The following is a 26375-nucleotide window of genomic DNA, read 5'->3' as shown; positions in this document are numbered from 1 at the left end:
TCTTTCTGATCAGTACCTGCCGAAGTGATTGAGTGCTTGGTACACAGCCCTTCTCTCTTCTTGGCGGGATCACCCAGCTGCTTGATTTTGAATATATCACCTGTACTGTCCTTGACTCTGAAATGTATATGTCCAGAAAGGGTCACCGCTCAACCCTCATTCTCAACGTTGCCGAGACACGACCATTGAGGTCCTCCAACTGCTCTGTCCACGTGTCCCCTTTCCCGTCCCATCAAGTGGCAGCTCTGCACGCTCCCTTGCTTGGGCCATAGACAACCTTTGCTCGCTTTTTATCTAACCTCATGACCAGCCTGTAGGCAATGTCTTTTAGCTCTAACTTCACAGTATGCTCCGGTTCCCACTGAGCACCCGGACTGCAGACGACGCCCCGCCCCCTAAATCTCGACGCTTCCAGAGCAGCCCCCCAGCGCTTCTCCCCGCCTCCACTGGTGTCCCTCAGCTGCCTTCTTCAGTGGGGTGGGGGCAGAGGAAGGCCGTGTGGCAAGTACAAGGATGCAAGGCTTCATGGGAATCGGCTTCAAGAGCCTCCACGTCCACGGAGTTTACTCTTTCTATTTGATCTGCCTGAGTGCGCCCTCTGCTTGCCTTTCTCTGTCCCCGTTGCTTTTGCCATCACCCTTCTCTCGCTTCACAAAAGAAAACCCCAAGTCGCACCCACCCAGATCTCAGTATCAAACATCAGCCCACGGTGGAAGCTTCGAGAAACCAGACAAAGGGAGGAATTCTGTGAGGAAGTCTTCCTGGGGGAGATTCAAGAAAGCATGAGTCACAACTAGCTGGAGCGAGAGATCCTGAGACAACCTTATCTAGCCCATGCTATAAAGTTTCAGCAAGGTTAGTGTGGTACCTGTAGGTAGACCGATTGACAGGTATGGCAATCTATCTGTCACTTTATCTACCGAATCATCCATCCATCGTAGAGCAAACTATTTTAGAATTATAATCCAGAAGGAAGCAGGCAACAATGCGAAGATGTTCATCAGAACTAAGAAAAGGAAGCAAGGCTTCATCTTGTGAAATCAACAAAGACCACCCAAGCGAGAACCAGAGAAGGCCCTCATTCAGAGCTTAAGTTAGTATCCGGGAAAATAAGGAAACTGAAGCGGAGTGAGGTCAGATACCTTGCTTGGGGCCGTGTAGCTGTAAAGTGATAAAGCTGAGACTTGTGCAAAAGTCCATTGGCCCCCAAACATAGCACTTTACCCTTAGTGACGGGTCCCAAATGACCATCTTACTGGTAAGGGTATGGAAGCCGAATTCGCCTCGCTAAATGTAGAAATTCAGTTTCGTTAGTGAATAAAACTCGTTATCACAACATGAAGGAAGATCTATCAGAAAATAGTCTCACCACAGGTTAACTTCATAACTGCTCAGCCAAATACACTTTCAAGGGCCAGTTTCAAGACTTTCATGGAGAGAATGACGGTTTTAGAGGAGAAGGCACGAGGTCTGGGTGGGTCCCGTTGCTGCTTGGCTGGTTCCCACGAGGAACTTCCTGTCAGGACCTGCTGAGGATGGAGGAGGGGGCAGCACCCACTGACCCGGTAGCTGAGTCAAGTTTTATGGTGTGATGTTTGCACAACGAAGGAGTAGAGAGAAGAAAAGAACAAAACCAGAGTCTACCTATCACTCAGCTCTAATAATTATCAATATTCTGCCAATATTATTTCATCTAAACCCTCATATTTTGAAACAAGATAGATGTTTACTTTTCTGACCCATAAACATAGTCATATGGTTTCTAGGACTAGTCTCAGCTTTATTGATGACCTATGTGCATTGCCGACGCTAACACACTTTTATGTCTGTTGTCTTGTTATTATTTAGCTAGCAGACATCCACCCCAGCTGCAATGATCTTTCCGGCAACCTTGCTGCCTTGAGTGGCTGTGTGACTAAGTTACTCTCGCTGGGGTCCGGGCAGTGGGCGATCTTGTCTTGCTCCTAAAAGATCTGGATGTGTGTCCCCTCACCTTTTCTCTTTGTCGTGGACCAAGGAACAGACTTTCTGCTGGCTCTGGACTTGGCCATGGGGCTGCCCCTGAAACACAGGCACAGTTTACTGGCTGAATGACACAGACCAAATCCCTTCGTCTCTCTAATCCTAGTTTTCTCCACTTGTAAAATGGCGATCACAGTAACTCAATGTTTGACATTTAAAAAAAAAATAAATTCATTTATTTATGGCTGTGCTGGGTCTTTGTTGCTGCTCGCGGGCTTTCTCTAGTTGCGGTGAGCAGGGGCTACTCTTGGTTGCGATGCGCGGACTTCCCTTGTTGCAGAGCGTGGGGTCTAGGCACGTGGGCTCAGTAGTTGTGGCTCGCGGGCTCTAGAGCTCAGGCTCAGTAGTTGTGGCGCACGGGCTTAGTTGCTCCGCGGCGTGTGCGATCTTCCCGGCCCAGGGCTCGAACCCGTGAACCCTGCATTGGCAGGCGGATTCTTAACTACTGTGCCACCAGGGAAGCCCCCAGTGTTTGACATCTTTTAAAACTCAAAGTAGGTAGCCCGACAAGTGCCTGGAGGTAGCTGGCTCCTAATAGGCAATGAGCATTTTACCCCCAAATTACTCCTAAATACCAGATAATAGACAAAAGCTACTTCAAATGTGGCATAAAGATGGGAACAGTCAAAAATCTCACACCCTGAAAAAACATCTCACTGGTGCTGAAAGGTTGGAATTCAAAGTTGTCTCACACCTAAATCATGGCAGCCATTCTTAAAGATTAAGTAAGTGCATTTTTTAGTGACAAAGAGTGTAGCATGTGTATTAAATAAATAGTGGAGGAAAGGGCTTAGCATATTTCTTCTGAAAGCAAATGAAAAGTCATCTCCATTCATGTTTATTTGGGTGTTTTCATGACAAATGAATATAACCATACAGTATCTTGTTCTAAAGAAAACTGTAATGGCCTCTTGTTTAAGTAAGAATAATGTGCCCCATGATTATTAATCTATTTCATCAGACACAGTAATTGGGCATTCGAGGACACATTCTTTAAACTTTATCTCCTTCTCTGTACTCCCCACCCATACAAAGTTTCAGAAGAAACCCTTGAACAGATAGTCAAGACTCCATTAACACCCAAAGAAAAAAAGAAAAAGTAACTCTATTTCAGCATTCGCTAAACTCTAAGGCAATGCTATTACCTGGAGGACAAAGTGATAAATCCAATGTGCCTTTCAATTACCGCCCTTAAATAGCTGCATTGTAAATAACCTCCTCTGTTCAGTGACGCTAGAAGTGACTTAAATGATCTCTACAACCACGGAGATTAGCTCATCTTTAAGAGAAGAGGCATGGAACATGCATATGATACCTGCTTGTAAATATTTTTATTTTCTTAGGCGTTTTTTATATGTTATCTGAAGGGTTTCTTTTATCAGTAACTAGCGAGATTAAGTAAATGCATACTAATATTCTTATTTTTAAAGACAATTTAGTGTAAAAGCATAAATTAGCCTACAAAATTCCTCAACTTTTAAGGGCTTACTCTAGGTAATAGATCCACACTGACTGTGTCAACTATCACAAATTTAATCTTAAGTATCATTATATTTTCTCAAAACATTATTAATTAAAACGTGTTCTCTACTTTTGCCCATGTAATTTGCATTATAATGAACAAAAAAAGAGCAGAACTGAGATTGGTCAACTGAATCAATGGTTAAAGTGAAAAATTATTTAATTTGCTAAAATGGAATAAATGTGAAGGAAAAGAACCGTGTGTATCAAGAAAGCTTGTTGGATAAGATGGGTTCTTTGGAGGAATTTTTTTTACGTCCTATAAACAGCGCGCCTTACAGAATGCCTGTGTGTCCCAGCTGTTAGGGACACAGTGATGAATGACAAGAAATGTTCTAAAGAGCTTACATCTTAATGTATTTAAATGATCAATTAAAAGATTCGGCTAGTGAGGTGCTATAACACAGCCGTAAGGGTAGAGGGTTACTTTCGGCTGAGCGATGAGGGAAATTGGCTCTGTGAGCAGATATGAGCCGCGTCCTGAGTGATAGGATACAGGCAGCTAAGAGAAGATGGAGGGAAAGTGCTCCGAGGCAGCTCCGGAGACAGGACGGAGCATGGAAGGCTCCGTGGATAACAGGACGGCCAGGTGGCTGGAGTGCAGTGCCGGAGGGGAAGAGCAAGGCGGCCCTGACGAGTCAGGCGAGGCTCCACCCTCACGGAGACCACGGAAAGGGTTCCATGTTTGCAAGGATGTTGACGAAAGGGAGAGCCGGCCTCTACTGAGAGTCAGCTCTGGGAAGGCCCTGCGCTGGGAGCCTTGCCCCCTGGAAGACAGACACGCGGAGGCTTCTAACACAGAGGCAAGAAGCAAGTCTCACAAGGGTTAAGGAAGATGCCTAAGAACTAGTTTTTAAATCTCCCTGTTAGAAAATACGTAGAGCACAGGGGGGGGAAAAAGCAAGAAGTTACAATCTGTTTGCAGGACATGCATTAGGTTGACCTTAAAAATGCATTCCAATATACACTGGCTGCAGACAAATACTGTTTGCTGCCACTTACATGAGGTCCCTAGAACAGTCAAATTCGCAGAGTCAGATAGGACACGGGTAGATGCCAGGGGCCGGCGCGGGGCTGGGGGATGGAGGGATGGCGAGAATGAGGAGGTCATGTTTCATGTGGACAGAGTCTCAGTTTAGGAAAGTGAAAAGTTCAGGAGAGGGACGAGGGGGAGGGTTTCACAACAACGGGAATCTACTTAGTGCCACTGAGCTGTGACATACGGTTAAAATAGTATATGCTTTATACTCTGCGACTTTTACCACAATAAACAACGTTAAAAAAAAAAAAAAAGGTTCCTACACACTAAACATTTTCATTTCATGTGGTCTTCACTGAGTAACAAAAAGCTTTCTTAGAGATGTCGGTTTCACAGACCTGGAATCTTAGGGCTGCTTCTTGGTCTGGGAAGAGCACGTGCCGACATTTACATCTTGTCGCCTCCTGTTCTGGGGTCCGGGCTATCTCACTCTTGGGGCTGCAACTGTCCTTTTGTTCCCCCAGAGAAATAATCCAACACCGCCCTGATGTGTGTGTGTGTGGTGGGAGTTAAATTAATAATGTGTGGGGCTTCCCTGGTGGCGCAGTGGTTGAGAGCCCGCCTGCCGATGCAGGGGACGCGGGTTCGTGCCCCGGTCCGGGAAGATCCCACGTGCCGCGGAGCGGCTGGGCCCGTGAGCCGTGGCCGCTGCGCCTGCGCGTCCGGAGCCTGTGCTCCGCAACGGGAGAGTCCACAACGGTGAGAGGCCCGCGTACCGCAAAAAAAAAAAAAAAAAAAAAAAAAAAAAAATGTGTGAACACGTGAATAAAGCAGACAAAGGAGGGCTGTGATATGTGCCATGCAGAAACCTAACTGGATGGAAATGTTTTGAAATGGAAATTTTCTGATTATCAAAAAAAAAATGTCTAGTTTTATATAATGTACGTAATGAGTATGCAGCCTTCTACCCTCTGCAATTAAGCACGTTTTACAGCCTTTTCCTTTTCTTTCTGTCCTTGTTCCTTTGTCTGAGATGCCCTGACTTGGACCCTGGGCCTCCCCTGGGCGAGATGCATGTTCTGAACTTTAGTTTGCCGTCCGTGGAAGGGGAGGGATGAACGCCGTTGACCTAAAAGGATGCCCTGAGCCTTGTGGGAAACGTTACCGGCTTCCCCTCAGCCCAGTGAGACCCACTCGGGTCTGGGATGTTTGTGTTTCTTCCGCAGTTGGCAACAACATTCCTCCGCTTTCCCGCGAGGAACCACTTCTGTTATGGGAGAGTAACTGTGATCTTGCTCTCAGATGCTTTTCCATAGCCAGCGATTAAGATGTGGGGATTAATGCATTCAGTAAGCACGTTTTAATGGATCGCCTCCATGTGGGTTGACGTGTTTGGCGCTGAGGGACCTATAAAGAAAGATGAGAAATAGCCATTGGCCCCAAGGCCCTCGTGCTTCTTCTCTGGCAGCTGGGATCCGGCCGGAACTCGTTCGAATGCCAGAAAGTGCAGAAACGATCACTTGGGGGTATTTCTCTCGACTCCATGAATCAAGCCCAAAGGACATCCTCGCCTCTGCCTTTCAGAGTGAAGTGGCAGCTCCTTTCCGTCTAAATGTGAAGTTGAATAAGAATTTGGAAATGAGGAAAGCTGGTGCACCCACATCGCAGTGGTAAATGCACCGGCAGAGCTGACTGTACGGGACGCGTGACAAAGGAAGCAGGGGGGCTTTTGTTGATAAAGATGGTTGTTTTCCTCGGTCGCAGCCTGGAGTTAGCCTCTGGATTTTGCCAAATCCTCATGCAAACATAGACATTTTCCTTCTTACCTTTTTATGTTTGGGGTCATTAGGAGCCACTTTCAGGGAAAGAAATTGCGTAACTGGCTTTGGATCCAGTATTGCTGGACCTTCAGATTATTCTGAAGGCGTCATTTATTTGACTTTATGAGATCTCACTGAAATCGACCTTTTCTTAGATCTGTCCAGTTAGAAGCAATTCTTTCCTGCCTGAGATTTACCCAAACGTAATTTACGTTTTGCTCATGGAACTTCAAAAAATTCACAGAAGATGACAATCATTGTAAATTTTTGTTTGTAGTTAAAAATCAGAGAGTTTCACTAAGCTGGATTAATTAGGGCCGGGGTCGTCAATGCAAACCTGCTGCAGGTGAAGGGCGTGTGGATGGTCTCACAAAGTTCTCAGTGAGTCTCTGTGATGAAGTGGAGGTAACTTTGCAGCATCTCTGGAAGGCTTATGGGGGCTGGGATCTGATGGCAGTTACCCCCTCGTCCAGTCGGGACCCTTCTCAGGAGGGAGGCACTGTAGGCCGGTTAATCACGATGGAGCGATGTATGGGAAACACCCGGAACCGGGGGCGGTAATAATCGCTCAACCCTGTCAGGCAGGGGGATTGCTTTCTTTGGGAAAGTTCAGATATTTTCAGGAATATATTATAATTGCGCTGAGATATATTATATCAATTCAATACAATGAATAAGTAGGTGATATGCTTACTTCCTCTGTATTTATTTTGTATGGGCCCGAGTAGTAACCGTTCAAAATAGATTAGTAGCTTGTAGCCAGTGATGAAAGGAGATTCTTTCTGTCATTGACAGGATTCTTGAGCAGAAAATCAATCCCAAGTCATTTGTGTTTTAATTGTATCGGTGGCAGTATTTTCTCCACCTTCTACCTCTCTGAAATACACCATGTGCCCTGCATGGGAAGGTACCTAAGCATTAGCAAAACTATTTAGATCAGAGTAGGGAGACAGCTAAGTTTTCCCGAACTTCACTGGGAAAGGCTTCGTGTCTTCTGAAAAAGGGACATGTTGCAGAGTTATGAAAACAGCGAGTCTTGAGATTTTACGGGTCGTGTGTGATAGCAAGAGGAGTGGACTGGAGAACGTTCTGAGAAAGAAAATCTCATGGCTGTTTCCATGGGAACTGACAGAGGTACATTCTTGAATTCTTCTGGAGAATAGCAATTGTAAGTAAACTGCCAATCTCCCAAGTTTATTTGAAGGTCATTTCTATAACTCCCAAGTGAACGGCCCATGAGAGTCTGGCTCTGTGCATTGACTGTGTCAATGGTGATCAATATCCACTGTGAGGCAGCCTGACACGACCAGACGGGTGAGACCATCACTCGATAAGTTTTCAGAGGGAGATGTAATCCAAACCAGATGGCGGAATTTTAAACCGATTAATGATTAAATATTTACTGGATTTTGTGTCCAACGGATCGACAAAAAATGTAGAAGAATAAGCTCTTCCCTGAATATATTACCTTTGCAGATGACAAGATTTTTAATGCATTTTCTATGTTGGAACTTGTTTATTTTAATTAAAAAAAAGAACAGAATAAAATTCTGCTTGAGAGTGGTAGAATGTTTTGTTGCTAAACATTCATGTATCTTACTGAGAGAATTCTATGCACTCACCTGGTACTTTAATTAGATCTTTAATATATAGTTATAATAATTTATTCTCAGACTTTATGATTTCTGTCAGAATTCACTATATATAGGTATATATGCACTTACATACCTCATAATAAACTGTGATACACACTGGCCATATTGCACTGAAAAAAGAGAAAATTCCCGCACTTATGGGATAAACTTGAGTGGTTATATTTCATTAATTATTTTTCTTATATCTATCTTCCTCTTTATTCCAAAGAACTCTATTTCTTTTCTATTCAAAAATGCCACATCTTGTCCTTGTTCTCTCATTTTCCATAGAAAAGACAATTATTTACTCTCTGAATACTATAGGACAATACATTTTTGGCAGGTGAACAGTTATAATGGAAAAACAAACTCAGCCAAATATCAGAAGATTTATCTATTTAATTTTCTATTATTGTTCTATGCCTTCTCTCACACAAACTTACAAGGTAAATCACTAAATGTAATTGTCGTCATCTTTACAATGAGAAAAACTATCTCATACTCTTTCTTAAAAGATGGTTGGGAGCTTCAGTAAGATGCTCTATGGCGTTACCTTGGGAACTGTTATGATGCCCCCTTGCGTCCCCATGACACACACAGTTATACTGGCTCCTCCTCCCGAAGCAGCCAGCACGGACTCTACGCAAAGCCTCAGAATCGTTGAAAACAGCACAAGTTCCTGTGTGACCTCTGTGGACCAATATCACTGGAGCTTCCCATTTGCAATGACATTTCGCAAGCCCCCCGGGGCAGCTGGGCAAGGTCTTATCTGAAGGTGTGTTTCCCCGATTATGTTTAGCTTTTCTCCCCACCTCCATCTAGGTAGGCTCTGGGCTCCTTGCCTCAGGTAAATATGAGGCAGGTTGCAAAACAGAAATAGCAAGGTTTTTGGTACTTGTTCTCCCAAAACTTGCATCTAGATGAAGGAGATTAAAAAGCATTGCTAAATTCCCTGGTCAGAAGCGTGGGGGAGATGAGGGTCTCACTGAGACTGCGAATGAACAACGTGATGTTTACCGCCAGCATGGCCAAGGGTGGCACTTGAGTGAAATAAACTTGACTTATAATGAATATTCATTGCATACTACTAAGCAATAAACATGAACAAATTATTGATGGTCTCCATAATCTGGATCAACCTCCAGGGAATTACACTGCGTGAAAAAAGCCAACCGCAAAAGTTAACACGCTGTGTGATTCTAAGTGGCCTCTAAGCTTCAAGCCACCCTGGCCTAAGACCTGAGACGTCAGCCTCCTGGGCTTCCTGTCCTGCTCTGCTTCGGCGAGACCCGCAGAGCCAGGTTTCCCCAGCTGCCCCTCCACATCCGCTCCCAAATCTATGAGCACTTCCTTCACACATCTTTCCGTTGTGCTCTGCGGGGCACCGTTCCATGGCAAACAAGCTCTCTAATTACTTAGGAGGAGTGCCAGCAAGACAGAACGAGTGTACAAGTGCAATTGCTTATTCTGATAGGTAATGTGACTTCACGCAGACACTCATGGGAAATATTGCAAAGTTAGGGGATTAGTGGTTTTTTATTTATTTTATTATTATTATTATTATTTTTGCGGTACGCGGGCCTCTCACCGCTGTGGCCTCTCCCGTTGCGGAGCACAGGCTCCGGACGCGCAGGCGCAGCGGCCACGGCTCACGGGCCCAGCCGCTCCGCGGCACGTGGGATCCTCCCGGACCGGGGCACGAACCCGCGTCCCCTGCATCGGCAGGCGGACTCTCAACCGCCGCGCCACCAGGGAAGCCCGTTTAGTGGGTTTTAATCATTTAATTTGTTCCCAGATAATGGAAAATGAAGAAATAATAAACAACCATGTAGTCTGACTGGTGGCTTATCTATAATTTATTGCTAAATAATTACGTTAGGAAAATTAACTGCAGTATAAATAATATTGAAGCTTTCTGGGAAAAGGCAGCTTCAGTTCAGATCTGTTCACAAGTCTGAGTGGCAGCCTTTGCTCCAAAACTGTGTGAAACTGCTGCCATCTGGTGGCTCAGGACACTTAAAAAAGGCACTTTCAGGTTTTACTGAGCTTCCAGAAAAATCTAATCCCACTCCCAAACCGTGGGACCTTAATTTATTTTTCCAAGAATGTGAACATATAATGTATCAGAAAATATCTTAAAAATCACACCTATATTGATTTTACCTGCAATTTACTGATGATTGAGAAGGTACTTAGTATGTTTCTGTGGACTTACAATTGTCATTGTGAAAACCTATCATCACAAAACAGGGTGAAACTTATTGTAAGAAAGTGACATTTGAAATATTTTTGATTAAATATAATCATGCATATGCATTACATTGATAGGCAATTTTTCCCTTTTAATCGATTCTTTATTTTTTGAATTTGTTATAACGCAATGAAAATTTGAAAATATTTTCTTTTTTTCTTTGTCCTAGAAAATAAAAAAATTCTTTATATTCTTTCATTGGCAAAAAAAAAGAAAGTGACATTTGATGTAACGTATTGAAATACCTTTAATATAAAGTATTGTGCTTACTGAGTGCCTAATACGTTTCAAACATTCTGGTTAAACATTGTAAAGCATAAAAGGACTCATCAGACACAGTGCATTTCCTTGCTGTTTAGAAGTGAGGGAGAGGAGGAGTCAGGGGACATTAGGACGCGTCTCAAGACAGAGCTGCTCACGAGGAGCCCCCAGGAACCAGGAGGGGTCCCCGGCCACAGAAGCAGGAGCAGGCGGGTCCGAGCTCAGGAGGACGCCGGTGCTGGACCTGGGCCTTGATGCTTGGAGCCGAGGGCCGGGCCGTCAGGAGAGGATGCCCAGGGGACAGATGCCACGAGAACAGTCACGAAGATTGGACGGTGAGGGCGTAAAGAGGGGCTCAACACTGGGTGCCTGTGGGGAAGTCGCTGGGAGTAAAACTGCAAGGGCAGCTTGGGGCGCCACAGAGAGGAGCTCGAGAAGCCACCCCAGGAGTTCAGGCCACCAGAAGCTTCCAAGGTGAGACTGGGCTTCATGTGGACAGAGTGGAGCTAATTTACAAGCCGAGCATCCTGGGTGAGACAGCTCTGTTTAGTTGGGAAGCTTTTCCATGAGCGAGGTGACGTTCCAAGTGGAAGAAAGCGGAAGGAATAAGAGGCCTTCCCTGCCCTCTGGGGCTCACCTTCTCCAGGCGCAGCTGTGATCAGTCACAGGAACAGGCGGGCGCTGGAACGCGGGACGGAGCAAACGACCCCCCGGGGATGCTGGCGACACTTGACGGGGGACGGGAGTTGGGCACGATTGTGGAAAATGAGAACTGTTTCAGGCACGGAGACCAGGAGAAGGCGCTCCAGACAGGGCCCAAGGCTCTGATAACATCACGGAGTCCTCAAGCGTGAGCCAGGCAAGCGATCCTCGTTTTCTGGGCGTTCTCTGAGTGCTGCCCCAAGCCCCCCGACGCCAGCCCCAATCCCGTGATGAGCCCCTGTGACACCCTTACTGGGACCCCTCATGGTTCTCAAGGTGCACTCGCCCCTCTTGTGGCAGTAAACCAATGACCTCAGCTTGATAACAGCCGGTGCGGCGGTTACACGTGAGAGCAGGGGAGGGACCCGGATCTGCAACCCCTGCAAAATCCCAGAGTTTCAGCGGCAAATAAAACCACTGGACTAAACTTGGTGGGTGTGAATATGCTTAGGAGGGGCAGGAGGAAGTAACAGAGTTTGGAAAGTGTAGTGGCCAACAGCACGGATTGCTGCTGGTGACAGAGATAAAGGCAGAAGAGCACAAGACAATAAGCCTGGATGAATGAGCCAGCCGCCCACAGGCCACCATTTCTGTCTGCATTTATTCTCTCCCCGACGCCAGCCTTAACTGTCGATCATTCTCAGATTCGTATCTGGTAGCGACCTCTTCTCAGAGCTACAAAAATGGGCATGCTGCACTACCTCGATGACGTTTCCGCTTCCAAGACTCAAAACAACCCTTAGACTCAACCCCTCTGAAGCTGGATTCCCCATCTTTCCACTTTGTCTCAGTGACCAGTGCACCCGTCTGGACGGTGAGGAAGCACCCTTGAAACCTGCCCCGTCCCATCTCTCACACCCGGTCAGCCTCGATTTAGGCTAACTTTGCCTCCAACCGTTCAGGAGGGTTGCTGCAACCTGCCCTGCTCCTTGCTGCACCCCCGATAGGTATGTGTTGGGACCTCTGAGGTTCCTCAGCAGAACTCAGAGGCTGCCCCACCTTTCTTCCTACTCACCTCCGATCTGTTTTGCATTCTGCTGCCCTAGCGATCTTTATAAAATGAAATCGAATCAACTGCGTATCAGCCAGCATCCATGGCAGGGAACGTAAACATCTAAGCTGGAAAAAAAAGCTTAATTCAGAGATTAAGGACTTTCAAGATTGTTGCAAGACCAGGAAAGCGGATGTTAGGGCCACCCCACTGCAGCTGTGACCCAGACGTCTGAAAGCAGCTGCCACCCCACGGACCAAAATCAGGTCCACAGAGCTGAGAGCTGCAGCAGGGGCCTGGGTGTCTGGTCGCCGCAGGGGCTCACGTCCCCGGTCCACACTCATGCGTCACCTGGACACCTGGCTACAGGTGAGACTAGGAAATGTGACTTCCTGGTTCTCCATGCAGAGGAGAGCACGGAAGGGAGAGAAGAGGATGCTGATCATGGCCAGACGTGATCCAGCACAAACGATTTGCTGCTCAAAATAACTCCTGACTTCCTAGTAAAGAATAGGACTGTTTGGGGACACTCTGGGGACACTGACCAGCATGCTTTCCTTGGGCTGGGTGTCTCCCTCTGCTCTGGCTCACCTGGGCTCCGGTGCCTCAGGCACACGCCTTGTGCTTCTCTCTGTGTCCCATTCCCAGCGAACCTCTTGCCCCGGGGCTGCTTCCAGAGCAGGTGTCCGGGGACACGGTTCCTTCAGGTCTGGGGGAAGAGGGTCCTGGGCCGCTCCACCCAGACTGGACTGGGCGTCTCCCCATGTGGTGTGAACGTGTGTTCCTTTCCCCGGGAACATCACCCCCATTGCCACTCTCTACTTACTTGTTTCACCTCTTTCTCCCACTTAGTGAGAGGACGAGGGGAGGCGGGCAGCCTAGAGAACACAGGCAAAGCCTTCCCGGTAGGAGAGGACATCGTGTAGCGGGGAAGGTAAGAGCCGTCCTTTGTGATGAGGCGAAGGTGGGCGCTGGGCGGGGGCGTGAGACTGAAGAAGCAGGTGGGCTGATCCTGGAGCATCACGTGCTCAGTGCCGGGATAACGTGGACCAAATGGCGAGAACGCTGGAGAGTCCTAATGAAAACAGTAGGAAAACTTGGAAGTATTTGAACTGGGAGATGGCAGATTTAGGTGAGACAAAGAATTCCGGCCACATAAAGGAGGATAAACAAAAGCGGGCGCCATCAGTAGCTGGGCCATCAATTGACACTAGTTTTTGACAGCCCAGAGGAGAATTATGAGACCAACTTCAAGACAGTGGCAGGGGAGGCAGGGGACGGAGAAGGTGGGACAGTTTGGAAGGAATCTGGGGAAATAAAATAGGACTGAGTGACTGTAGAAGGTGAGGGAGAGCGAGAAGTGAGCTAAGGGTCAGTTTCCTCTTTCGGTGACTCATACTTGATAAGGCAGTTGAGTGGCAGCTAGAACACGGAAAGAAGAGCATGCTGGGAAAACGTAGGGATGACATGCAAAGTCCTCGGTGGATCTCTGGAAACCGGGTTTAGTCTGCATCACCTCTGCATTGACCAGACTTCCAACAAGAGCTGCTCGTTATCGGGCACTTGGTGGCCAACATTCCTTAGCGCGTTCAATTTTTTATATTTTTAAATTTTTTAAAACATCTTATTGGAGTATAATTGCTTTACAATGCTGTGTTAGTGTCTGCTGTATAACAAAGTGAATCAGTTATACATATACATATGTCCCCATATCCCCTCCCTCTTGCGTCTCCCTCCCACCCTCCCTATCCCACCCCTCTAGGTGGTCACAGAGCACCGAGCTCATCTCCCTGTGCTATGCGGCTGCTTCCCACTAGCTGTCTATTTTACACTTGGTCGTGTATATATGTCCCTGCCACTCTCTCACTTCGTCCCAGCTTACCCTTCCCCCTCCCCGTGTCCTCAGGTCCATTCTCTAGTAGGTCTGTGTCTTTATTCCTGTCCTGCCCCTACGTTCTTCATGACCATTTTTTTTTCTTAGATTCCATATATATGCGTTAGCGTACGGTATTTGTTTTTCTCTTTCTGACTTACTTCACTCTGTAGGACAGACTCTAGGTCCATTCACCTCACTTAGCTCGTTCAATTGTTGTGAGTGTTGAAAAAAAATTAGTTCTGGAAGCTCATGGCAAAATATTTCTGAAATCCAATATACTTAAATCTTACTTCCAACAATAACAATAATATCAGATTGTGCCTGTGTTTCAGACAGCAGAGGATAGGGAAGGGAGGAGAGGAAATGCTTTCATGAGTGCGTTTCTGAGAAACTCCAGCTGGACCTCAGATTAACGTGGAGTGGGAAGCGGGTGGAGGCATATAGATGAAGCGGGTCAGGCTGGGAGTGGCTGACCTGCTGAAGGTGGGTAAAGGGTCCGTGGCATTTGGATCTACTTTTGCATAGAGTGGAAATTTCCCATGACAAGGGTTAAAAATAAAGACTTGAAAAAAAAGTAGGGCAAAACTTTTGGCAGGCAATTCAAACCTTTGTTAGATCATTTTAAAGGGTCAGATATGTACTCGCCAGTAATGTAGGAGAGTTGCTTTATGTGTGCTCAGTGCCATTAATATCCTTTACCTTAAAAAAAACCCAACAACTCATCAACAGAAATCTTACAACTTAAAGATATATGAGAAAACTGAAGATGTAAGGTAGTTTTAAAAAGATTGGGCTTCCCTGGTGGCGCAGCGGTTGAGAGTCCGCCTGCCGATGCAGGGGACGCGGGTTCGTGCCCCGGTCCGGGAGGATCCCACGTGCCGCGGAGCGGCTGGGCCCGTGAGCCGTGGCCGCTGCGCCTGCGCGTCCGGAGCCTGTGCTCCGCAACGGGAGAGGCCGCAGCAGTGAGAGGCCCGCGTCCCGCAAAAAAAAAAGATCATTGCCATTATATGTCCATGTGTTTATCAACAGTAGCTCATTCAAAATTAAACCTATTTCCATAAGTTTTGCCAAGATTGGCATCAAGTTTTTTGCAAATATATTGTTGGTAAGGAAAGGGGCGAACCCTCAGGCTAGTCACTTCTCCTGGAGAGGCCTCCCAAGCCCAGATTTTCTATCCAGAGGAAATAAAATGGAGATTTCTAAAGCCTGGTAATTTTTCCTGCAGATTCAGTTTTGATGTCCTTGCTTCCACTAGAGGGCTCTGTGGATAAGGGAAAAACATTTAAATCACAGCTTCTGAAGCTGTTTAAAATGCCTGCCATTTTATCAATTATCATCTCTTGGTAGTTTTGGTTTGGTATTCAGAGATAACTTATTTACATAGAGTGAAGAAGTAGTATAATATTAATACCTTCAGATGTTCTTTTTCTCTGATTATTGCCTCAGTGTCAGGAGTTGCTCTGAGAAATATTTGTACTACATAAATCCTTGTCTTTTTTAATTAGGAGTTATAGTTGGTACTAATCCTTACTGGATGTGAAATTCTCTGACTAGCCAATAGTCTAGTCGATAATTCAGAAGTCTGCCATCTCATAAGTTAATACTACTCCAAGATTATTTTGGAAAAAAATTAATAACAGCATCGTAACACAAAAGGATATGAGTTCCCAGATGGGATCTCACTCAGACAAATTTCAACAGTTGTAAGACTATTTACTTCTCATCTAATTTTTTTTTTTTTTTTTGCGGTACGCGGGCCTCTCACTGTTGTGGCCTGTCCCGCTGTGGAGCACAGGCTCCGGACGCGCAGGCCCAGCGGCCACGGCTCACGGGCCCAGCCGCTCCGTGGCATGTGGGGGCATGCGCCCCAGACCGGGGCGCGAACCCGTGTCCCCCGCATCGGCAGGCGGACTCTCAACCACTGCTCTACCAGGGAAGCCCCTCATCTAATTTTAAATGGCCGAAGTAAGACGTGATTCGACGTTCATAGATACTAACCTTTTACATAAACATCAGCCTATCCTTATAAACATCCATGCATTTGAAACAATCAGGATTAAAAATTTTTAGCTATGGAGTTACAAGCTCCACAGAGGGAGGAAAGGCACTCAATATCCAGTGTTACTACATATATTATCTAAAACATTAAGTTTTAATAAAAAAGTATGAGACGTGCAAAGAAACAGGGAGGTGCAACCTAGGAAAAAATGTAGGTGATAGACACTGAGAGGAACCTGATCTCAGATTTAAGGCACAAAGACTTCAAAGCAGGACTTATAAATATATTCAAAGAATTAAAGGAATCCATGATTAAAGTAAAAAAATAAGGTATAATGACAAAGTTGACAATCAAGGGGAGAATATCAATGCAAAGAGATAGGAATGCTGTAAAAGACAAACAGGTGAAAATACTGGATTTCGAAAGCATCACAGCTGAAATTAAAAATCCACTAAAGGGCCTAATGATTTGATTTGCGCTAGAAAAAAAGAATCCGCAAACTTGAAGATAGATCAGTAACTACTATTCAATCCAAAGAACAGAGAGGAGACATGAGCAGAGCCCCAGAGAAATGTGAGGCAGCAACACACACACCTGTGTAAGTGCAATGGGCTATCGTGGGAGAGGAGAAAAATACTCAGAATAATGGCTGAAAACTTCTTAAATTTGATGAAAAACGTTAACCTACAGAAAGGTGAATAAGCTTCACAAAGACACCTCGGAGGAAAAGTGCTGGAAGTCGAATACAAAGAGAAGATCCTGAAAGAAGCAAAGGAAAATGACTTGTCATATACAAGGGAACCCTGAAAAGATCAAGAGATGACTTCTTACCAGAAACGTCAGAGGTAAGAAAGCACTCGGTTGGAAAGACGGCTGAATAAGGAGTTCCTGACTTCAGCCCCCCCGACAGACAGAGCAACTGGTGATTCTCCGTAGATAAGAAGCCTTTGCGATGACACCTTACAGGGTCACTGGGGAACCAGCTAGAGGAAGGACAGAGCTCACAACGTGAGTGCACAAATCCTCGCAGACCACGTTCCCGAAGGCAGAAGAGCCCCAGGGGCTCCCAACCAGTGATCCCCGGTGGGCTGAGCCAGTGGCCATGTCTGGCCAGGGATCTAGGCAGGCAGTTCTACCGGGTGTGGCTCCCCTGCCAGTGGACCGTCCTGGCTGTGCAGCCTGGACAGGGAAGCGTGTTACTGGCCGTGCCCGACTGCTGAGCATGGCCTCCAGCCTTGGCCAACCAGAGAGCCTGGCCAGAGATGCCAGGCAGCCGTGGAACACATCCTACGGCCCCCAAGCCAAGGAAGCTGTCAGCAGCCCCACCCAACTTCTGAAAAAATCCTGGAGAGGAACTCAACAGAAATCCTGGAACTGAGACATACCATGACTGAATGAAGAGGTCCGCAGAAAACTTCAGTAGCAGACCTAGCAGAAGAGAGAATCCGTGAAATCAAAGGCAGCTCATTTGAAAGTGTCAGAGGAGCAAAGAGAAAAAAGAATTGAAAAAAAAAATGAAGACAGCTTACGTGAATTACACGACACAACTAAAAGAAATAATCTAAGCATTACTGGCGTCCCAGACAGAGAAGAGGCATAGACAGGGGCAGAAAGCTCATTTAAAGAAATCATTGTGGAGAGATTTGGACATCCAAGCTCATGAAGCTTCCAGGACCTCAAAAAGTCATTTAAAACCCCCAAAGATCTACTTCTCCAGGACACATTATAGTGAAACTGTCAAAAATCAAAGAAAATTCATTTTAAAATCAACAAGTGAAAAATAAATTTCTCACCTCCAAGGGAACCTCCATAACAATATTAGTGGATTCCTTGGCAGAAACCTCACAGGCTAAGAGAGGGTGGGATTCTATGTCCAAATTGCTGAAAGAAATGAAGAAAAAAAGCTGCCAACTAAGAATACTTGAGCCGGCAGAGTTAATCCTTTGGAAATGAAGGAAAGTTGAAGACGTTTCCCAACAGCCAACTCTAAGGGAGCTCCTCACCACTAGACCTGCCTTACGAGAAATACGTGTCAAGGGGTTCTTCAAGCTGACATGAAAAGGAGCTGAATAGTAACATGGAAGCATATTAAATACAAAACATGCTGGTAAAAATAGTACATATTCAAATTTAGAATACTCCAAAACTGTAATATGCTGGTGGGTTAATCATTTATCTCTAGTGTAAAGGTTAAACCGTAAAAGTATTAAGAATAACTATAGCTACAATAACTTTGTTAATGGATACCCAATTAAAAAAGTTGTAAATTGAGTCTGGTGTCAGATGAGTGCATTATAGTCTGTTCTACCTATGGCTCCTCTGTGTGCATTTGAATGATTTCAGGTTCTCCAAATCTCTGGGATCTTGTCTGCAAGTCGCTGAAAATATTTATGTCTCACTTGTGGGTCAGATGGAACAATGTTTATGAAATTTGTTTTTAAGTCTGGGTATAGAGTAAATAGAAATGTCCTTCTGTTGCCATGTTGATTTCTTCAGACAAACTTCTCCCACTTTTCATCATTTGTGCTTGTGTGCTGACATTTCGATTTTTATAACTTTCTCTCTCTTTCAGGCTTTCTTTCTCTGTCTCTTATAGGTGGTCTTCTCTTTCAGAGCCTTTGAACGTGGAGCCAACTAAATATTTTCTCCAGAAAATATCACCTTTTTACCATCTGCCTTCAGAAAAGTCTAATGTCCATGTATAGTGTTACATGCTGCATCCCTTGCATAACTGATGATTGGGAGACATAGTCAGTTTCCTCCAATCCTCTTGTGGCTATCAAGTAACCAAACACTTCTTACTTATTAGCTGTTCAAGAGTAACAACAGTCTTCTGTGTTATTGTTTTCTGAGAATTCCTGGCTATCTTAACTGCTCCATTAATCTGCTTTTCAATACTGAGTATTATTCCTCCATTCCTTCTGATTTCCGTCAAAAAATGCATATATCCAACGAACATTTGAATACTTCTGACGCACCAGGAGCTTTGTGGGGAACTTCTGCCGGTATTTCATTTTCCCCTCAAGTGAAAAAAAGTTGCTGTCGCTCCCGTATGATTCAGAGGAGGGAGCCGGGGCTCTGGGAATCTTGGCAAGTTTCCTGGGGGTGCTCACGGACAGACCACGGACAGGAATCTGGTTATATCTAATTCCAGGACCACTCTTTTCCCTCTTAGGAGGTGGTCACACAGGAGGCGGAAAGTTAGCAGGAAAATGTAATATTTCTGACAGTAAAAAGTGACCAAAAAGTAAATATACAGGCTTATTTTCATGAAGGTCACATGCCACCCTTTAGCGCATGTGGAACACGAAGATGATACAAATATTTTAACTCGCCGGACATTATTGCCCTCTAAGTAAGATGGTGCATGTCATCTGGTGACCAGATACTTAACATTGTCATTTCTTTGTTCCTTGCGGTAGGTATTATAGATCACTGGATCTCATGTAATTACCCCTGAAATTGCCAGTGTTCTTTTATGACAGGTACTCAATAAAACCCCTTTGGTTGCCTAGAAGATGATTAACCTCTTCGTGGAACCACTTGAATGTAATATTTAATATATGTGACGTAATATATACATATATAACTTTAATACATGACATTTAAAAACACTCTATTTGTAGGTCAAAGTTTGTCCAATAGGACCTCATGGACTAACTGCATTACTTGAAAATTTCAGGCCAAAATAAAATAGTTATCTAAGATCGGACAGCTCTTGCCCACTGTATATGGCATGGATATTCACACCACCCTCTACAAATGTTTGGTCCACATCTTTTTCCATTTAATGAAGTTTGACAATTTGTGACAGGATAGAAAGGAAATTCATTATATTTAGTAATAGGAAACCCATTTCTCATTTTTCACGAACCAAGCAGCTATGATGAAATTGCCTAAACCACTATATCACAATTCTCCACCTTTGTGGTTCTTAAGGTCATCCTCAAAGGTCTTCAATTTCCTTATGTTCACAGCCTGGCATCTGGTAATTTTCAGTATCAGAAAATATAAAGGGGCTATATAATTTTTTCTGAGGAGAAATATTTCTGATTTGAGAAGAAATAAATCTGTCAAGGGGAAAATATTAAAAATAAAAAGAGTGACTGAAATAATCACATTGGTGTCACAGGCAATTTTGCTTCTCCAACTCGGTGAAGGAAACGTCCCTGCCCCCAAAAGAACTGTCAATGGAAGAGAAATGGATTCTTTATTTCAATAACCACTGCGGTTTAAGGGTAATTTATGTATAAGGAAGCACAACAGCCTCAAGAATCAAATTTCCTTAAAATATTATTTTGTATTCTCTCTGCTACAAAGCTCAGTGAAATGGATAGAGCAGAGGGAAGAATGACTAAATTTGCTTCTCCAAAAGTTATAATTTAACACACATTGTACGTGGCTCACATCACCAGCCAAAGGATAGTGGTTTGCATTTTGTACAGGGATTACACTTACAAAGTAATATTTCCTCAAATTAAATAATTCTTATAATTTTAATATGAAAAGTAGAAGAAAAAGATTTGTTTGATCTCACTTACGAGGGGTAGCAAATCTTCTACTGCCTACATCCCATCCCCTGATATATGACAAATCTTGCCTCAGTCTCTATTATTTTCATCAACCATAAATAAAACACTACCCATCATTTGTTTTTAAGTGGACGTCTCCCCAGAGAGGGTAGAAAGAATGCTCAAACATGTAAATAAGCAATTTAAGTTCTTATTTCTTTCTAAAATGATCTGTGGCCATAGCTACCACCATCCGTATTTAGGATTTTAAAAACTAAAGAAATAAGACTATATAAAACAACTAAATCAAAGGCTTCCTATTTACTCAGTTTCATACAGGAAATATTTATCACTCTCCCAATAGCAATTCTTCCCCCATCACATCCACTAACTCAAGACGCATTTGCCGCATTTGCTGTTGTGAGCGTGTCATCAACCTGCACGTGTATCTAATGCTCGGCCACCTTCCTCATCCACCTTTGGCTGATTAGGGTGTTGTTTCTGAGGGGCCTGATCTGGCCTTGTCACGATAGGATCATAGGGCTCTCTCTTTGCACATGTAATACTTTTCCATGACAAATACCATTATGCAAAGTTATTGAAGACTGGTAGATGCTTCACATAATATGTTCGTAAGAAAGTATTCGGCCTTTTCCTACTTTTTGAAAAAAATCAACTTATAGAAAGGAAAAGAATAGGCATTTGCCAATTTCCAGATGCCTGATTCCACTTAGAGGATACGTAATTTTAACTCTAGTGTGGACAACATATTAAAAACAGCTTTATATAAAAGAAACTAATAGCTTTAAAAGGAAAAAAAACCTCTTCAAACTTCATTTATGACTACTTCAGTTACTGTTGAAATTAAATATTTGATTATGTTTTGGGTTTGGGGGAGGATACATGGGATATTAATATATGTTAAATGTCCATCTGTTGGTATAAATGTCTATTTGAAACATCCTCTGCTATTTACTAATCTCAGGAGATTGGGACATGCACTAACTGTCTATGGTTTTCTGGTGTTGGTTTGACATCTTATCTCACTTCTCAATATCTACTTCTATCAAAGCATAGAATATGGAAATAGTTTCCACATTCTTATTTTTATAATGTTCTATTTTTGCACTATTTAAAATATTTCAGGGTTTGCATTATTTTAAAAATTAGAACAGTTTATTATTTTTCCCTAATATTAAATACCATATGATATGTAAATTTTGCTTAAAGAGAAGTGGTTACTTTCCCCTTCTCCCTTCCAACAGTTCATAATGACTACTCCAACTTTGTAAAGATAATACAATCCTATCTTTTTAAAAAAAATTTATTTAATTTATTTATTTTTGTCTGCTTTGGGTCTTCTTTGCTGTGCATGGGCTTTCTCTAGTTGTGTTGAGCGGGGGCTACTCTTCGTTGCAGTGCGTGGGCTTCTCATTGCGGTGGCTTCTCTTGTTGTGGAGCACGGGCTCTAGGCATGCAGGCTTCAGTAGCTGTGGCACGTGGGCTCAGTAGTTGTGGCTCACGGGCTTAGTTGCTCTGCGGCATGTGGGATCTTCCCGGACCAGGGCTTGAACCCGTGTCCCCTGCATTGGCAGGCGGATTCTTAACCCCTGTGCCACTGGGGAAGCCCATATAGTCCTATCTTTTAATGAGACTAGAAAATTATCAAAATCCCAAAGCAGAATCTTAAGAAATAGTTGCTCAGAGGAATGAAAAACGAACCCAAATTAGGGAAACGCAGAGAAAGACATATCTGTCTCTGCAAATGCTGGAGGGTGACATGATGTTTACAAAACAGGTGCCACACCTTGAAGTGGCAGAACAGCCATCCGGTGCCTGGAGGGGGAAGTTGGTCTGAGGGCAGACAATAGGTGCAGAGATGTGACCTGGAGCAGTGAGTTCACATCCGGGGAAGACCACATCTAGGCAGAGGAGGGGAAGGACCGTGTTCACTTGGCCACTCCTTCTCGGCTGGGCTGTGGATACAGTAAACACTCACATCCAAAGCCACTATGCCCACCGGCCACTCTGCTGCCTGCTGAGGATGCAACGAGCAAGGAACCAGAGTCTTTGTCCTCAAGGTGGCTGCCATTCTCAAAATGGAACTACTTTTTCATCAGCAAAGGAGCAGAGAACTGTTGATCCAAAATAAAAGCTTCAGTTCTCTTCTGAGGAGCCTACCATCAATAGACAGTTTTCAAAAATGTTTCCTCAGGTGCTCCTAAGGCCATGCAAAGAAAGTGATGCATTTTTCAAAAAAGAAAGAAAAAATTAAGAGAAATAAAAAAATAACTTTTTCAAAGAAATAGGGTAGCGATGATACGGAGAGACACATCATAACTGGCGGGCTTCTTAGCCAGGACGTGTAGACACTCACTCAGTAAAGAGGCGTGAACAGTAGTTTTGCAAATAATAATAATTACTGAATCAAGAAGCCAAGTTTGCTTGTAGGATGAACCAGTACCAATGCCAGGTAAAATCTGATGTTTTCCATTCCTTTGTCTTCCCTCTGTCAAGTGAAATGTCTCAGGATAAATAGCAGAGAAAAGAAAGGACAGAAGTAACAATGTGCAATGCAGACTTTTTGATCCTATGGTTTTCAATGTAGAATTAACCTTAGATCATCTGAGTCTCAAATTATTTCATATCTATATGATTTCTCAGTCATATCAAATACGGTAACAATGGTAAGGCCATACTAAAGAAAATTAAAAGCATTGTCTCTTACAAACTTAATTTATTGGTTAAAAATAAGTTCTGGTATCATTAATAATTATGTTTTCTTATTTAAAGAAGATATTAAAGAGCGGAAACTTTGGAAGTCCAACAATACAGGTTCATATTGTAGCTGCCATTTGCTAGCTGTGGGTGATGCTGTGTTTAGAGGTGGGAAAATAATAATTCTTACTTCACTGGATTGTGTGTGTGTGTGTGTGTATACATAATACCTATATTTTATATAATTTCCTAGACAAGTCCAGTTGTACTATGATAGTTTGATCTAAAGGAACACAAGTTCAAGTTTCTCTCAACACTTAAGCTTAAAAACTAACTGAAGTTGGGCATTTGCCACGTGCAGGCACCTATTCCGAGGCTGTCCACATATTAACTCATTTAGTCCCACCCAGACCATGGGAATTATCTATGCTACCAACCCCACGCAGAGACGAAGACTGAGACAGAGGAACAGTCACTCCCTAAGACCACAAAACTTCGGGTTTCTTTAACCAGGCTAGCTGTCCTCAAACTACTGAATGACACACACACACACACACACACACACACACACACACACACACACACACACACACACACACTTCTTCCATTTTCCAAGGGTCCAAAATCACATTCAGAATGTGTTTGCTTCCTTTTGGGGATCACGAACGGTCTCTTTTCCTCCGTTCTCCTGGTGACACTAAACTTGACCCTCTGAGGGCAAGCCGTTCAGCGTGGTCTTCCACACGAGGCTGTATTTGACCTTGGACAAGGAGGTTTGGGTCCGTCCCGGAGCTGAGTGATGGAAGTTAAGTTCCCCCACGGGAATGGGAGTGAGAAGAGGTGTGGGCTCCCTCCAGCTGAGAAATAGATGCTGTAATCAGGTCTTCAAATCCATGGTAAGCCTACGTTAAAATAAACCATTTAATGCAATCCAGAATCTCTGTTAATTTTTAAGCTCTTGTCCCTTAAATTCACTGGTTTGTTCATCCATCAGGTCACATGGACAGAACATCCTTCAATTCCTTTGGCCAAGAGTAATCTCCTTCCCGGGACCTCAGGGACTCAATCGATTTCCCTCCATAGTTTTAGTTTCCTCTTTACATTCTGGCTATTGTGGCCATTTATTAAAACTAAAATCAGAGCCCTGAATTTGTCAAAGCTAAGGAAACTATCTAGGTTTAACTTTCTCCAGCCGTTTCTCACGTTTATTGTTTTCACCTGTGGGGAGTAACTGCCCCTCCTCACCCGGTGGGTGTGCGCTTTCGCCCCCGTTTCCTCCCCTGTGGCCGCCGGTGTGCCACCGTCATGCCCAGCACTGAGCTTTCTTATTTCTTTTCACTCTCCTTCTCTGGCGCTCTAAAATAATCCATTCTTTTAATGATGTCTTGGTGAATATCTCCTCCTTCCAGTGACTTTTCTGCATGTTTAAATGTCCTGGGGTTTACCTAAAAACATCAAAGAGAAGAGGCCAAGATTCTCCATTTCCCCCACACCTACCACCTAATACAGTCCTGGGACGTGAGTGTGAACGTATAATAATAACAGTTGTTGGACTAATTCACGAGTGTGGCAGTGCCAGGGTTTCTGTGTAGTTGTTCAGCTGGATGGCTGGACAGCTTGCCTTGAAACTGTTTGTGTAGCGCTTTATGTAAAGATAGTTTCTATATGGACAAGGGCATGCTGAGGGGAATCGTGAGGGAGCTTTCCAACAACCGTCCTACTGACAATTTCACGTTAGTTTAGAATGTACTTTGGAGAAGAAAGCGCCATATAAACGCACTTTGTATAAAGGATCTTGAAAAGAGACGCAGGACTTAACATGTGAGTGAATAGCCACGTGCTCCGTGATACCAAGAGATGCAACACGAGAAAGGGAAAAATGAGTCATTCAGCTTTTGGAATCCGACCGGATGGTGTTTCTTGCCAGTTCGGCACCCAGCAGCTCTAAGAAACCAGGGATGCTCCTCTTCTTTGAGTTGGGCTGATTTCCTGTGAAATGACACCCTGCACAGGGTTGCTATGGTGAGATACACACACAGCACCTGGCATTACCAGGAAGTCAATACAGTAATACACGTCGCCTCCCCCGCTGGCCCTCCCAGCTCCGCCTGCTTGGAGCCAAACTACGTGGAGCGCAGCTTGGGTCACACAAAACACTCAGATGCACTGGAAGTGAGATAAGAAGGGTCTTGATGGATGTGGGCACTCTATTCATTGTGGTTAAAACAAACGGATTAGAAAACAAAGGGGGGAGGGGTCACGGTGATCACGCATCACCCCCGCCCCCCCCATGGAGACCCAACCCAGCCTTGAACCTGCTACTCAGAGGTGCGGTGTGCCACAGTCACGCATCTGGGCCCTAGAGCCGGACCCTTCGGGTTCAAGTCCCGCTTCGCAGTTTTTGACCTTTGACCTAAGACTGTCAGACTTTAGGGAAACTACCTAGATAGTTGGTGCCTCAGTTGCCTTATTTGAAAAGTGGTGATGACAGTAAGGGTACAGTTTCACAGGGTTCTCGTGAAAGATAAGTGAGTTAATGTGCATAGAATAGTGTTGTCTACGTTTTCTCATTATCATCGTAATCACAACAGCCTTTTATCTGTGTTCCTAGGAGCTCACCGACATACACGTAAAATACCCCTCTGTGCGAGTTCCACTGGCCTCAGAACATCAGAGGGAAAGCCTCCAAGAAAACTGACCACACCGTTTCCTCAGAAGAGAGGGCGCTAACTACACAAGCGTTTGCAGCAATGGTTTATACATTGTGTCCTAAACATTGGTATCTCAGAATTCGGTCGCTTAGAAAGTGAGGGAAAAGTCCAGTTGCACAGCAAGCCATGACTGTTCACCCCATTGAGCTCTTTTCCACGATTTTCATTACATTTTAGAAAACTCTGCAAGTTTATCTTCTGAAAACTGCGTTCCCTTCATGCAGACTGGCTGGCCTCCGACTCAGAAGCTGCCGCCTGAGGTCCGGAGGTCCGGAGGTCCGGAGGTCCGGAGGCCCCAGGGAGGCATAGCCACCCGGGAGCCCCTTCCCGCCCCCATCAGACCGTCAGGCCAAGGACTTACTTTTGCACCAAGCCCCTT

The 26375-nt window shown here is 44.6% G+C and overlaps 1 protein-coding gene across 1 annotated transcript in view; it reads left to right on the top strand.

Annotated features, from left to right (window-relative positions):
* Positions 1 to 26118, top strand: part of GALR1 (galanin receptor 1) — a 179812-nt gene extending 153694 nt beyond the window's left edge. Inside the window, exon 5 of the transcript XR_010836926.1 lies at positions 25897 to 26118. The gene's annotated coding sequence lies outside the window, so the exon portion shown is untranslated. The remainder of the gene's footprint in view (positions 1 to 25896) is intronic.
* Positions 26119 to 26375: the final 257 nt, after the last annotated feature.

Source organism: Kogia breviceps, chromosome 15, assembly GCF_026419965.1.
Source record: "Kogia breviceps isolate mKogBre1 chromosome 15, mKogBre1 haplotype 1, whole genome shotgun sequence".
Classification (NCBI taxonomy): domain Eukaryota; kingdom Metazoa; phylum Chordata; class Mammalia; order Artiodactyla; family Physeteridae; genus Kogia; species Kogia breviceps.
The sequence above is the reverse complement of the archived record's forward strand: the minus strand, read 5'-3'. Positions and strand labels throughout refer to the sequence as shown.